Source organism: Xiphophorus couchianus, chromosome 2 (genome assembly GCF_001444195.1).
Source record: "Xiphophorus couchianus chromosome 2, X_couchianus-1.0, whole genome shotgun sequence".
NCBI lineage: Eukaryota > Metazoa > Chordata > Actinopteri > Cyprinodontiformes > Poeciliidae > Xiphophorus > Xiphophorus couchianus.
The window spans coordinates 21,706,032-21,721,848 of record NC_040229.1 but is presented as its reverse complement, the minus strand read 5'-3'; the positions used below and the strand labels follow the sequence as shown (position 1 = coordinate 21,721,848).

At 38.3% G+C, this 15,817-nt stretch overlaps 1 protein-coding gene across 4 annotated transcripts in view; it reads right to left on the bottom strand.

Annotated features, from left to right (window-relative positions):
- srgap1a (SLIT-ROBO Rho GTPase activating protein 1a) overlaps window positions 1-15,817 on the bottom strand; it is an 86,127-nt gene that overhangs the window by 69,104 nt on the left and 1,206 nt on the right. The window lies entirely within an intron of this gene.

The window sequence follows — 15,817 nt, the reverse complement described above, 5'->3', positions numbered from 1 at the left end:
AGCTTTGTGAATGTTAACAGGATGTGTTAATGTTTGTGAAACAATGTGCTCTCTATCTTTATGCCATTTGTCTGTCTGTTTCATTGTCTGTACACAGTTGTATGTTGTCCTTTTGTTTGGTTAAAAAAACTGGCATAGGATACTGTTAGTATCTTATTTTTAGTAAAATGATTTTTTTCATTGAACCAGAGTTTCATCAGACCAGGCCACCAGTTTTAGCTGCTCCATGGTCCAGTTCCCATGTTGTCACGCCCTTTGAAAGCAAGCTCAGTTGGGTCTGGTTTCATTCTTTGTTTACCACTGCATTTACTAAACTCTGATGTGTGTACATTCTGACAGCAGTCACACTTACATAGCTCAATACTAGGGCAGAACATATGACGTTGAATATCTTCTTGCTTTAAGTGGTTTCGGGTGACCATGATCTTCCCTTAAGCCAAGTTATTTCACTGTTAGAAAATGAGAAACTACATAGCCATATAATTGTTTGACTTGGACATTATTTAATATTAGAAAACCTTGTGTACATGAGACTACAGCCAACAAATGTAATCTACCTGGATTGTACTCAAATCAAACTCTTCAAAGACAATAATGTTGTTCTTTCCCCCCCTTCCTTGTTGGGTGCCTACAGTTGTGACAGCTGCACTAATCCACTCAGAGACTTCTTAGCCTATTGTAAACACACTCTCTGACATGAGGAACAGAGTGATTTAAGAGACGTCCTTCAGCAGTACTAATATACAACATTAGATACACGCAGGACTGAATGCCAAGGGTTTTTCTCATTATGAGATGATGTTGAAACAAACTCCTAGAGACTGTCAATCTAAAGCATCCAAAGAGGTTGTCAAAATGTTTATAGAAAAGTCAACTTACTCTAGTCAGCTTTATACATCAACTAGAGGTAAATTTTCTGAATTTCGGTCTGCATGGTCATCCCTTTCCACAGTGATCTCACCTCAGACTTTAAGAGGAATACTAAACACCAGATTTGTCAGATCAGCTGACATTCTTTGAAGAGAATAAGAAGTGGAGGCAAAGTTCCCAGAGTCAGAGTCATATGATGCTTCTGTTTAAGAATCCTCTGGGTATTCTTGGCTATGACGTTGTGTCTCGTAAATTCAGGATAATATAGTGCGCCAGACTAGCATAATTATAGTATGAAGTTTGCACAAACTTTGTTTGATGCATTTACTTCAGATGCCCTGTGGTTTCTATTCAGAGATTAACAGAAATGCCAATATGCTCTGTAAATGTCCAAATGTTTCCCAAAAGAGAAGAGATATAATTATTTCCATAAAAAGATCTGCTGAAAAAATAAATCTGGGCTGTCTTTGTCTAATACAAGCACGTTTTGTGCTGCAGTATATTCTGACAGCTGTAATTACATTGTTTAATGAAAATACGTCTGGACCTCCTACACCCAAAATGACTGGCAGACTTGTAGCGCTGACTATGACTGATGGGCAGAAATATTCATTTGCACTGAACTCTTTCACATTTAGTAATGCTACAAGCACATATGTATCTGTGAACAGCACATTTCTGTTAATGTCACAGATGAACTCTATTTCTTAATTATGTGATTTCTAAATACAATGAATTGTATTTAGCATTACCAGAGTAAAGGGGGCAGAAATGCCACAGTTTTCATTTTCATTTTTTTACCATTTGATTTTATTTTCCTTTGTAAGTCACTGTATAGAAACAAAAAAAAATGTATATAAAAATCTTCAATACCAAAAAAAATTAACAAATACATGCTGCCAATTACTTTTACAATTTATTTGATTCATGTGAGGATCATCTCAGAAGCTCACATTTAATGTGTTGCAACTCACACAGGTAGAAAAATCCCAACTTTGTCAATTTTGGACCAACTCAATTCAGCAAGGGTGAATGAGAACCTCAAAAGCATCAGGGCGATGTTAGTGCTAAACTCGGCACATATTTGGTTGAGGACTGATGCCAGCAGCTTTAGGGTTTAGGGGAGCAGGCTGGGGGTCAGAGTGAAGGACAGTTATTGATTGGACGGCCGCTCTTAAACTATGGTCAAAGATTGAGGTTAATGAATTAAGGACAGGTGGAGGATGGGACGAGCCTTAGCAGGTCCTTAAATCTCTCTTGTCCTTATAGCCAATAATCTCACTGATCTCAACATAGCTTTAATAATTCAAAATATATACTTATAATATCTTCAAGTGTTGATGTGCTTGCTTGTAGGCCTTCACATATAGAAGAAAAAAGCAAGACTGCTTCCACAAAGACAATTGTAGGGGGTCATTTCCTGTGTCAACAGGAATTTTGACAAGAGTAAAACTTCAAAGAAATGGTACAATCTGAAAAATCTAATAGGGTATAATTATGCTCATATGTTAACTTTTTAATTTTGATCAAAATAGGCAGACATGCATTTTTAATGGCTATTTAAGGGCTGTGAATCAGTGAGTGAGGCCAACAGAGAAGCCCTTCAAATGTGTATAATCACTAGAAGTTACCTGTCATTCAACTTGAAAACATTTCCAGAAGTGAGGGAAATTGCCTGTAGAGGTCCATATTTGTTAAGCTGTAGCTAATCAAACTGATGACCCAAAGCAAATGAAGGAGGTACTGTAATTTATTGCTATACTGGAGGATTTCAGTTCTTCCTGATGTAACAAAATCTGTTTGGGAAAAGTCGTACTGCGAGGGCATAATAATGGGGCTGCCTTGCAAGAGACAGAACATTGTGGTGCAGATGTGTTAAGTTGTAAAAGTTACAGATGAATCTTCCCATTATTCTTTCTATACCCATAGGCAAGATAAACAACAGAGAAATCTAAACAACGCTGACAAACTGAGAACAAACCCTTGGAGATCGACAGAAAAAAGAATATTTCCCATAAAATGATTACTTGATTTATTTCTTCATTTCAAACAGAAACTGTCTGTTCCCCTCTATAGTTCCACTTAGAGGTTTATGGTTTTGGTTCAAGTGTTCTCATTCCTGTGTAACTTTCAATGAAAGCGTCCCATCAAAGCACTCTTTACCAACAGTTTTCTTATGCAGAAAAAATACCTCCAGAGATTCAATGACCTCATAAATCCAGCTCCACTTTGAGAATCTTTGGTGCAAGAGTGTGGTGGAAAACACTGATCAGTAAGTGCATAAAACCTCCAACCCCATATTGTGATTCAGGCAGTATTATTGATTGCTCCTTTCTATTAGATCTTGCCAAGTAATGTGATAGATGGAGCCATTTACTGTGAAGCAGATACATGTGAGCCACCGTTGTGTGCAGCCAATGTTCTGTGTAGGCCTCTAGATGTGCTGTAGAACATTAACAAATGGAATTGTGATAACCAAGGAACACACCAAACAGGTCCAGGATAAAGTTTTGGAAAGGTTTAAACAAGGGAAATAATATTCCTAGTTCTGAACAGTGTAAATCCACAGTTCTGGTGGGAGCATCTATAGACAGGATAGCTATTAGTTGTGACTTTTTACAAATCTGGTCTTTATGAAAGAGTGGCAAAAATAAAGTAAATATCGAAAGCAAGCCTAAAGAAGTACTGCTTGCAGTTTGCTGCAAGACAAGACATGTGTAAGGTGTACTAAAATAATTTACCAACACTTATTTCAGTCCAGCCAGTTCTTCCTGATATGCATATTACACACAGTGATACTGATAAATGTACACAGCTGGTAAAGACATAAGCTAAAACACTTAAAGCTGTAACTGAAGTTGCAACGCTTGAGGAGTTGTGCTTTTTTCTTTTAAATGAAAAACAGACAAGTAGAACATTTTCTGCACAATGCAACTGCACAACTGGAGGCGTGTTACACATTTTATTCTTTATGTGATAAATTATTTTGACTGATTTAGCATGATAGTCCTACTGAATCATAAAGAATCCAAGGTACCTTCATTTATCAGATCACATCCTGCATCCTTGTCCTTCCTCAGGTTTCAGAAAGAGTTTCTTCGCTGAGCCCCAAACTGCAGCTCGAGGCTCAATCAGTACCCTTGTCACAGTCCCATACACAGCCAGCAGGGATTGATTTCTTACATGGCATTCAGCAGTGAAAGCCAAGCTGTAAAGAATGAGGAAGTCCATAATGATCCTCCATCCCCCCACTAAATAGGATACCATAGTCCAAGACAGGTTAACATGATTAGCTCTGACACATATATAGGAACCGAGAAAATAAGCAAATAAAGAGGCCTGAGAAAGACCTAATCACACCTTAATTACAGCAGACGGCGATATTAAGGAAGTGACAGAGTTACGAGCTGTTATCTCCTGGAAACTACCTTCAGGGAGGCTTTAACTGTCAGTCCTCTGCCACCCCTCAGAGCGCAAATGTCTGAAGTTGAGAAAAGGCTGCAAGTCTGGCTTCCAGGCTCTGAGGTGACATGGCTTTAAAGTTGTCCCATAAAGCATCTCATTAAAAGCCTTTTGTTTTCATCGCTGAACAAACACTAACACTGACAAGACTGTATAGTTGACGCAGAGTGCCAGTTTTGCCTGCAGGAGGTGACTTTAACAGGATCTTCACAATGCTTTCAGATTACCAAGACTGGACAGAGTGATGAACCTCGGGGCAGCTGTTCAGACAGCATGAGTACAGGACAAAGAGGGAGTCAGTACAAAAGAAGAGGCAGATCAGCTTTCACTGCTCTTTATTGTCCTACACTATGGAAAGCAGGACTGGAGCTTTCTCTTTTCAGTCTCCAGCGGTGCTGGGAGATGGACGGGGGAGTTGACGCTACAGGGACTCATGATTCACACACCCACCTGGGTTAGTGGGCATCACATCACTCGAACACACACCATTACCAATTACAAATCACAAGACCCCAAGGAAGAGGGGAACTTCCGCCACACTGCCTGATTAAAAAATGAAATATATGAGGCTGGTCACAGTGCTTGTGTTCATGCAGGGCAGCAAACAGAGCCTCAGCCAAACACAAATGACTGACATTGACATTTTTCAATGTATAAATCAATATTATTAGTAAACTTATAATGACTCCCTCAATGATTTCTAACATCTCCTTATATTGGGTGATTACAATGTATAAATAAAAATAAGATTTTAAAAGTTTTTAGTGAATATTTGACCATTTCTGCCAGTTAGGCTTTGCTCCACTTATAGTTGTAAGAAATGGAGCAGGTCAGGACAGCATAACGCTTGTTCCCTTTCCAGGCCAACGTGATTTTTAAAAAAAAAAAGAAAACACTAACTTTGCTTTGCACTTCTTGCCACTTTCATTAAACTATAATAAGATGTTCTGTGAGGAATATGGGGGGAAACAGCAATCCTAACCTAAAAATATGCCACCATAAATAGGAATGACTAGACAGCATTTCAAGAAAATTGAGTAAAAGCTTCTTGATCTCCCAGCCACTTCTTTCATGTATTTTTTAATTGCATTCTGTAAAATAAACACCTGGAATAGAAGGTGTTGTGGTCGGTTGTGCTAAAAGCACTTCTCCCTTAACTGTGAATAAATAGCAATGCAAGCTGAGGGCATTTATCTGGTACTTTGAAAAAGTACCCTGATGTTAATTTGCTTGGCCACACCTTGTCATAAATAATACTCCTGTTTTCTGTTTTGTGAGAACTTCTTATAGACGTCTAAGATTCCTGTCTGTCTGTGGAAAGGTTACAGATATATATAGACCACGATTTCAAAAATTTAACTTATAAATCCATTACAACCTTTTTCTATTCGGCATGTAGTAACATGGTGTTGCTCCTCCCCCCCTTAAGGCTGCATATAGACAGTCAGCTGGCAATAAAAATACAATTTTCTTGTGCTAAAAGGGACTATTTTCACTTTACAATAGAAATATTTTTTATTATCCCACAATGGTGACATTTCTGCAAAAGCAACACATGAGGAAAAGAGAGAGGAAAACTAAACACTGAATGTGTCCACTGGCAAAATAATAACTAGTCCTGTGATCCTGATTGTTTAAAAATAACTGCCTCCATCTTGCATAGTTGGCAAAAGATTTCTCATTTACCTGAGTAATAAACATAACAGAATTTTTTCCATGTAATTTTGGGCTACTTAATATAGAGCTGACAGGCACTCTCTTACAGTGCAATCATGCTAGCCCTGTTTAGTCCACCAAAAAAGAGAACTCTGGTTCACCTAAAAACACAGGTATCGATTTGGTTGAAGTGAATTCTGGCGTGGTTTGAAAGTATATGTGAATGCGAAGAGCACCGGAGACTGCTCCAAAAGCAGGAATCGAATGAAAACGCAGGGCATTCTGGTTAAAGATAACCAAAATAAATGCTACTGGGAGAAATGGACCGTATAATCTTTTACCAACAAAAGAAAAATCCTACAACCACTAAAATCAAATGCCACTCCATTTTTGTTTACATTTCGTAAAGAAGGAAGTTGAGTCTGTATCTTCTTCAAAGGTTCAGATCTGGTCTAGTTCAAGGTAATTAGACCAGATTTTAAGGCGCTAAAGAAGCCCTGCACGTAGTTAAAATACAAATATGAAATTATTGTGGTTTAGTTTGGAAGGACACCTTGATAAATTATGTGATTTGTTTGGTTAAATTGTCTCCGAGTACTCAGCTTGTTCACAAAACGTCAGATAATTCCAGATTTAGGGTCCAACTTTAACCACACAAGACATTTTTAAGCACCACAAATTGTCTTCATGCACCGTTTCTGCATATGGAAAACCAACCTGGTTCTTTTATAGAACCAGTAAAGGACTGGCTTTAGCACCAGCCTGGATTCAGCACCGGAGCAACTTTGATAGAAAATTCATAACAATGTTTCAAAGAAATGTTGATGTGAATATTTGTGATGATAGTCTAGTAAGTTTCTTTTGTCACCTGACATTTGATTTATTAGATTTACTTTAATATACTAATGCAATACTAAGTAGGACTTTGTGTGTGATCACTCACAATCATCACAATGAGCAGAAAAGAAACATGGATGACAGTCCTTTTCCGTAAACGGACCATTATTTTAATTCAAGGGCACTCCACAGATCTGTGGCTAGAACCACAGATGTGGCTTTAGTTTCCATCTCCAGAGAGGGAGGGACGAGTTCGGCCCGGAGCTTATGAGGTCTGCCAGAGGCTCCTCAAGCATCCACCACTGCTGCTGTGTAAGGAGCTCAAGTCTCCTCCTACTGCAAAAACCACAATGAGCCTTTATTGTGTTTCTGATAAGTTGAGAGCTCTATGGATGTGAAACTCTTCCTATCCTTTTGGGTTACTAAAAGCAGACCAAGACCACTGAAAGGGAACACAGACAATAAGAACAGAAACCATATCAAAGAGTGCAAACATTTTATGGTATCCAAGACATAAAGACCTCCCAATATGCAGTATTTATAAACACAAGGCTGGAGTCTTATCTTCACCTTCGGCCATAGTCAATCTAACTTCCATCTGCAAAAAATGTTAGGCTGCAAGAAGTAATTCTTTCTGTAACAATGAAGCTCCTATGCAAGCAAATTTCTCGTCAGAGCAGTTGTGCCTCAAGGGGTGGTCTTTGGCTATTGATTAGGGGGGCAACAGGCTCAATGGCTGCTCCCCCCAGGTCATGAGGTTAGGGCAAATAATAGAAAAATGGGGGGAAGGGCAACACCAAGCTATAAGATTAGTAAATTAAACTTCTGTTCATCAACATGAAGTGTTAACACTCCATGGGAAAATTAATGTGGCAAGGGCAAAGAAAGATTGCTTTGAGAAATATGCAAGTAAAAAGACACTTTAAAACATACCTCTGACCTTTCACCTTTTCCTTTACTTTAGCAAAAGCCTTTGTTACCAAACATCTTTTCTTTATTAGATGTGTTAACCAGTTTAAGAAACACTTGGTATGTGGTGCTAGAAATAGTTGAAGCACCCCTTTATTTCTCCCTTATGTGAAATGTCATGAAAGGTTACTGTTATCATGCGACTTGGTTTGGTAACATAAATGTAAGCCATTTTTAGTGGCCCTCAAAATAAGTGATTGTTTTAACCACAATACCCTGTCTATGTGTCTATGTGTGACTATTATTATTTTTAAGTAATGAAGGAAGTGGTTCTCTTGTAGCCCTGTTGAGTTGATCAAAGCTATACAGAACTATTGTTAGGCCAACCAACAACCGTTACAAAAGCATAGAAGATGCTCTTCTAAGTCCTTTTTCCAGGAGCTTTTTGAGCAGCAGCAGAAGAAAAAGTATGACTGAGACAAATACTTATAAGCACTGTGGTAGTACTACGATAGGTAAATGGTTAGCCTTTAACCTCAGTCAAGTTGCTACACTTGCGCAATAGCTTTCTATCAGCACTAAATGGCCGTTTCACAGTTTTTCAATGGGCCTAGACTGATCATCTCTAGTTCAATATTAAAAACACTTAATTCTTTAAAACAACAATTTAAGAATCATAAATTATTACCCTATTTGTGTACAAAATAGATGGGAATTTCTGTTCTTTTTTGCCATTATGACCACCTTAGATTAAGACAAACATAAATACCATAATATATGGATTAGGTAATCTGGACTGAATTACTTTCCACTTTCTCACTACTTTCTCATTTTCCTGAATGCAAAATTCACGTATAGTCTTGCATGCTCGATGTATTGTTACTCTTTTAATTTTCACTGTTCAGTGTCTCTGTTGTACTTTTCACAGTCAAACTATTGTGTCAAGATACTAATGACCCTTTACTAGCAACAGTCTACTGAACAGAAAGACCCAACAGGCGCCTCACAAATCTCAGTTTTGTTTCCCAAATCAATTGTTAAGTAAGAGATTGGTTATTGAACCTCATGTTAACAGATTATCCTGCTAGTAACTCATTTGATATGAAAATTACAGTAAAGTGGTAGTTACTGTATCACAGTTTAGACCCTAACTTTGAAAGAACTTTCCCTTAGAAAACCACCCAAATCGTTTCAATCCATCCAAAATATTTCAACAACTGGTGTAGAAACGCTGTAGATAACAAATGTGAAACAAAGCAAAGCATAGGACCTGTGTTCAGACCTTTTCTGGGCCTGACCTGCCATCCTGTCCCATCCCCCAATCTCCTTCCTCCTAATCCAGTCCTCCTGGGAGGAGTTACCATGGCCCTGATGGTCAAATTGTGTCTGTTTGCCTTCCTGTCTGTCCATCTGCTAAGCTCCTGCTGTCAGTAAAAGGAGTCAATACTGTAAACGAAGTGGTCTAAAATCTCTTGTAATCCCAGTTTATTTCACTTTTATCCAACAGTTTCAACTTTCCCTTAGGATAGTCCAGTTCTATCTACACCCTTAGCCTCCAATGTGCAGCTCATTACCACTCACTCCATGGTGATTATTCTCTGTGCTGCAACATGTCCAACTGAGAGGACAGAAAAGAACAGCAGAACCTAAAGAGTTTTACAGCAAAACTAAAAAAAAAATAAACTTGTATTTTGCTGTATATATGTATACTTCATTCACATCCTGAAATACCTTAGTTGAGTTCTTACTGTTATGGGTTGTATTTCATCTTACGAGGGAACAAACAGCATTATCCATTGCTGAAAGTGTTGGTTCCTGCATGAATGCCAACCTGCCCCCCCCAAAAAATCCCTACTCATTTTCTATCCCATCAGAAATAAGCAAAAGAAGCAACTGCTCTACGATGGTCTGTTTTATTAAAGGAAGTTTGATGTACAACCCAATTATACCTGAAAGTATTTCAATTTTAAACACAGGATAATCAGATCGATTTTTTTTTTAAAAAACAACTGTAAAATAGCTCTTTAACAGAGTACCTGTTTAGAAGCTGTGGCTTAAACACCAGGTTCATTAGTCATTGATCAGCACAGAGCGTTACCATATTTTTATTGGAAATGCGATTCAGTAAAAGAAAGCGTGTTTGGGTACAACATCATTTTTTTCATCTAGAGCCTATGGTGCCCCCAAGGCAAAGCCATTCTCTGTGGAGAGCCACATAACCCATTTAAAAACACTACAGAGTGCTGAATACAACCTGAGACAGCAAACCCTACTTGGTGGTTTGCTTTAGTTTAGAGAGCCATAGACATGGGTTTATAAAGGTTTTTGGGGGCTGCAGGGATGTTCTTGTGATCTTTGCGGCTCCAAAGAAAGGCACAGCAGGGAACTTGAAACCTTGCTTGTGCTCAGCAGAGTTTAGAAAAACTGCAAAAATGCCTGAGCAGCCACAGATGGTGCTGTCAATAACAATTCATTCAACCATGGAAATGATCACTTGTAGACAAACGGCACACCCAGAACCATGCCACCTCTAGGAAGCATACAAGCAGACATAAAAGGAGTGGGTACTAAAAGCAGATGGTAGATGTGTGTATGGACGGTGAGCTGAGCTGCAGAAGGCGTCAGAATTCCATTAGTATTTCAAACTCCATCCCCCATCAACACATCAGAGATGCCTACTGGAGTTTACCATTAAAGCACAAGTACTCAGAGTGAAAGATGCAACACTATTAAAAATATTTGAAGTAGATATTATTGTTTCATAAATTGGTTGAAGTCAGAAGAATGCAAGAAAAAATATCTGCATTTGCGACATAATTTCACTTGCCAGATGAAGGTGGCAACAGTTAGCCTAATATTCAGATAAACAACTTACAAGTGATACAAGATGCTGAATTTGACTAAATTTCCCTCCTTTATCAATTTTTCATGCCCATACCATCCTGTTGAAGCTTGCATTACATTTGCACATGACAACATCATTCCTTGGTGCAGTTGTTTACATCTCCAAGTTTGTTATGGTACAACTCTATGTAACAAGGCAAGCCGCAGTGAGTGAGAAATGTTTCACCACAAAATGCTACAAAATAAGAGACCAGGCAGAAACCCAGTAATCATAAAGGTAGCCAAAATCTTGCTTGTTGGTGCAGACTCAAATTCAATTTGCCTTGCTGATGAAAGAGCTGTCAAATATTGTGGTAAGAGGGGATATGTTAAACCCTGATAAGTTAATTTCTTCATCTTTTAGAGTATTTCGATTGACCTCTGCATGCAACAGAAAGGCAAGACCTGGTAAGGCCTAGTAGCAGAGTGAGGAAGACAAAATGTGTTTAGGGTTTCAGACTAAGAATTGGCTTAGTCTGAAACCTAAGCCAATTCTTATGCACATAGATGCATAAGAATGCACTTATGTGCAAGTGCATTCTTATGTACTTGCACTTATGTGATAAGTACTTGCATTCTTGTCACATAAGCAACATCATCAGAACCGTCTTCTTCCATTTCAGAAACTTTGCTTTGCTTTGTCCATCACTCTCTTTCTCTGCATTATAATGTTCACTATGGTTAGATTAACTTGACTAAATAATTTTGTGTATAAATTACATATGTTTGTCTTGCCTGCGACAGACTGCTGACCTGTCCAGGGTGTAACCCGCCTCTCGCCAGAAACGTTCGCTAGAGATAGGCACCAGCACCCCTCCTGACCACTCTAGTGACAAAGGTGTTAGAAAATGAATGGATACAGCTTCTGTGAACTGGTGGTATATACAGTACAGACCAAAGGTTTGGACACACCTTTCTAATTCAATGGGTTTTCTTTATTTTCATGACTATTTATAAGGCAAGAAATCCCACTTATTAACCTGACAGGGCACACCTATGAAGTGAAAACCATTTCAGGTGACGACCTCTTGAAGCTCATCAAGAAAATGCAGAGTGTGTGCAAAGCAGTAATCACAGCAAAAGGTTGCTACTTTGAAGAAACTAGAATATAAGGGGTATTTTCAGTTGTTTTACACTTTTTTTGTTTAGTGCATATTTCCACATGTGTTATTTATAGTTTTGATGCCTTCAGTGTGAATCCACAATGTCAATAGTCATGAAAATAAAGGAAACTCATTGAATTAAAAGGTGTGTCCAAACTTTTGGTCTGTACTGTATATAAACTGAATGGAATCTTTCAAACATTGCCCACCAACAAAATAGGTGAAAATTCCTAACCTCCTATTTTAGTTTCTCTTCAAAATCAAATCTGTACATTGGATGATATTAAAATCACTTATGCGTACCAATAACAGGGGCGTCAGTACCACAAGTTCCACAGACCGGATACTGTACAGAACATATGTAGTACTGCAAGTACTTATGTGACACGTTCTAGAAAGAGGGTCTAGAACACATTTCAAGGAGGTTTTTTAATAGACTACATACTGAACAGCTCTAAAGAATTGCATTGTTACATAATGTATACATATATATATTTTTAACAACAAACCACATTCTCCACGGTTGCTTGCATTGAAAACTGAAAGCATGTACTTGTTTGAAAAACCAAGGTAAGAGATTTAAGGCTAATAAACTGAAATCAGTTTGTAATTACAAAAAGACACATAGCTTTCTGCCATTCCATAAGTGTTTAATTTACTTTTATTTACGTAAAAACTGTATCTTAAACCAAATGACAGATTCCATCTCAGAGCACTTTTCTCTCTTTAATACCCCAGTGTGCAAACATGCATGGACTCATCTCCCTGAGCATGCAGGGGGGGGAAGTCTCTGGTTTCAAGCAGCAATGCAGGCAGGTCAGAGGGCAGCCTTTATAATGATCTAAGAGGATGCCTGTCAGTGTCCCAGTATCTCAGTCACAACTCCCAGGTCACAAGCGCCAAGCCACAGCTTGACATGGAGCCAACTCCTTTACCACAGTAAAACACACAAGTGTTGCAGTTACAACATTACAAAAAAAAAGCTTAAACACACAGAGAATTCAAGGGTAGACATGACCTTTCTATCACTGTCTGTAATGTTTCAAATAAACAAACACTGATATCCACAATGCAAGTTGCACAAACCCAATCGTGGTAGTACATGTTTCTCCAAACCAGACTGCGTCTCGTTTCAGATGGCGGGTCTTGGCAATTTGAAAAACCTAATCACAAATGCCTCAGAGCATTTCAATAAATGGATAATATCCTTCCGAGTCAAAACCAAACTTCCAATTTCCTGTGGGATGTATAAATGGGCTGGTGGAAAGTGTTTGACAAATGTCAGCTGAATGACAAACCAGGCCACAAAACGGTAGTTTCAGCCATTGTAGGAAAGCTTTCAGACAGTCAGTCACCACAGAAAACTACATTATATACCCTACATCTCCTGATTCGATGAGCAATAACTGTGTAGAGCTGCTGTAATGAGAGAAATGTAACGCAAAATGGATTCGTATGGTTGTGTAAGAACAGCTCACACAAAAGTTGTAAAAGTACTGAGTACAATTTTAGAAATTGAAACAAAGCATGACTTAATGATCAAATACTGGTTTTGTCTTGTTTCCCTCATTGCTTGTTGCGCGTTCTGAGCAATTCATGTCTGCTCACCAGACTGAATCAGCAATAAAACTTGTGAAAGCCAGAGGCAATTATCATCACTACAAACTCAGAAGCAGAAACAATCACTTACTACTCAAATGAGAAAAAAAATCATTAGCTTCATAGTTTGTGAGTTGTTATTTCAGAACAGATCAGGCTCAACTTTGCAGATGATTACTAGAATCAAAGAATGCCAACATTAAAAAGTTTCAAAGATGCAAAAATATTCCATCATCCTATTTCTTCCGTTTACAGAAGACAGCAGCTAAAATATAGGAGTTTAATTTAACTGTGCGAAGTATAAAGTAGTGTAGTGCTGTGTTAATGTTGCTGTGCACTCTGTCAACTGACTGGAAGGTCGCTACTCTTTTACAATAACTTTTCCATATCATTTTAGCTACATATGAACCACCAGAGGATACAACTCTTAAACTATCAGGTTGAAAACTTTTTGAACAAATCAGTATAATAACGCAAAAATCAAATACTACCCTGGTATCCAGCTGTAGAAGTATTCTGGGGAAAAAAAGGTATCTGCATTTTAATAAACAGAAACACTGCTTGGCTATGACTCAGTTTAGCCCATCAAGCAGCAGCTTTCCTCTGCACCAGGTTGTTTTTCTTTTTTTTATTCATCTTCCCTTTGAGTTCTGCATGACAAGTTAGAAACTACCTCACATCTTGTTGCTCAGTATTCCTCATAATAGTGCATCATCCTCTGTAACAGGTTGAAAGCACTTACTCATACTTACAGCAAAAAGAAAGGGGTCCTGAACATTCTTTGGAAATAAGAGCTCATGCTCAGCCACTTGTAATTTCCCCGTACAGCTCTGGCAACCTTCTTACAACCCACCCCCCTCTTTAAATCTTGCCGACCTCTGCTAACCTCCCTTCTATAACAGCCTTTAAGGTTGGACACATGGGTGTGAATAGGTGGTATTTCAGCATACTAGGGGCACTAAAGAACAGAGCTGGCTGGCCAGGGGCCAAATCCCCATGGTTACCCCAGTGCAGCGACTGCCTCTTTCCTGTGTGTGTCTGCCTGTGACTAAATCACCTCTGCTCTGCATGCATGGGAGACCTGAAGGAGACGAGATGAGTTAGGGTGGCAATCATTACAGAGTCTTGCACACCTCTGAACCACCCCAGTAAATAAGTAGCAGATTTGTGCTTTACAGTGAGAGCTTGCATGGGGTAAAGACAGGGCGTGAAAAAAGCAAAACCCTAAAGCCAGTAGTTCTTCTTAGGATGAATCCCATATTACCCTTTGACCCTCGCTTTTAGCCGTTCACCGAGGGTAGGGTGTCCCAAGTCAAATGGCTTAGTAGCCTGTACAAGCTAACATTTTACAAGGGCACACATGAAAATAAAGATCTGTGCTTGCAAATACACTCAAAAATATTATCTTAAATATTATACAAATGAATGGTTCAATGAACTCTGTAATGACTGTTTTGAAGTGTTTCAATATTTTGTTGATTGTTATTGTTAATTTAACAAGTGCAAGGAATAGCAGTCAGTGTAAAATATTTTGCTCCAACAAATGATTAGAATAATACCTTTTCTGTATAATTTCAATTCTTCTCAACAAGGGGAAAAGGATTTCTGTTTAAAATATTTCATCAAAACAAAACAAAAAAGCAACTATAAAGTCTATGCTGATGATTCCTGATATTTACTAAAATGAAAAAAAAGCAGACATCTTTAACATACTTGATCATATTTGCAATATGACTTATCCTGAGTGTACCACAAGTACGTGTATTGAAGCTCAGTATTCCAAATTAAATGATCCAAATATGAAAGAAAAAAGAATAGTGAAACAGTGGGGAGATACAGAATTAAAAGATGCATTAGGCCCAGTATGAAGTTTCCACTATCAGTGAAGATTTAGGACCTATGCTAGTTCACAGTTTTATTAAATCCAAAGTTAATAGAGTGATACAACCAGAAATGTAAAGACCTTTCATGCTTGCCTCTGCTAACAAGCTTTATGGAGATGCTGACCTTAGGAGTTGGACCCGGACCTCACTACCTGGTTTGATGACCATGGTATCAATCTGCTTGGTTGACCAAGCAACACAACCTGACCTAAACCCCATAAAGAATGTATGGACAAAACACCACATCTTACAGTGTATATGAGCTGAAGACAGCTATTAAACCAACCTGGTCTGGTCTTTCTTAATACGTCAGCATATCACACACTCAATGCCATCCACCTTTGATCCAGTCATCTATGCAAGGATTTCTGACAAATTACTGAGCACATTAACTGCAGGCTAACCATTCCTCAATCAAAATATGCATATTTTGTGATCTTATTTAAAATAATTCTGAAAAACCAAGTATTTGGGGTTTAATTAGCAGCATCCAACTGAAAGAACTTGCTCAAATTAATTTAATTTCAATTATATTCAGATTTTTTTGAGGGACACCTGTTTCTGTAATTCAACTAGTGGTATCAACCTCTTGAAGGAGTGACATTTTTTTTGTCG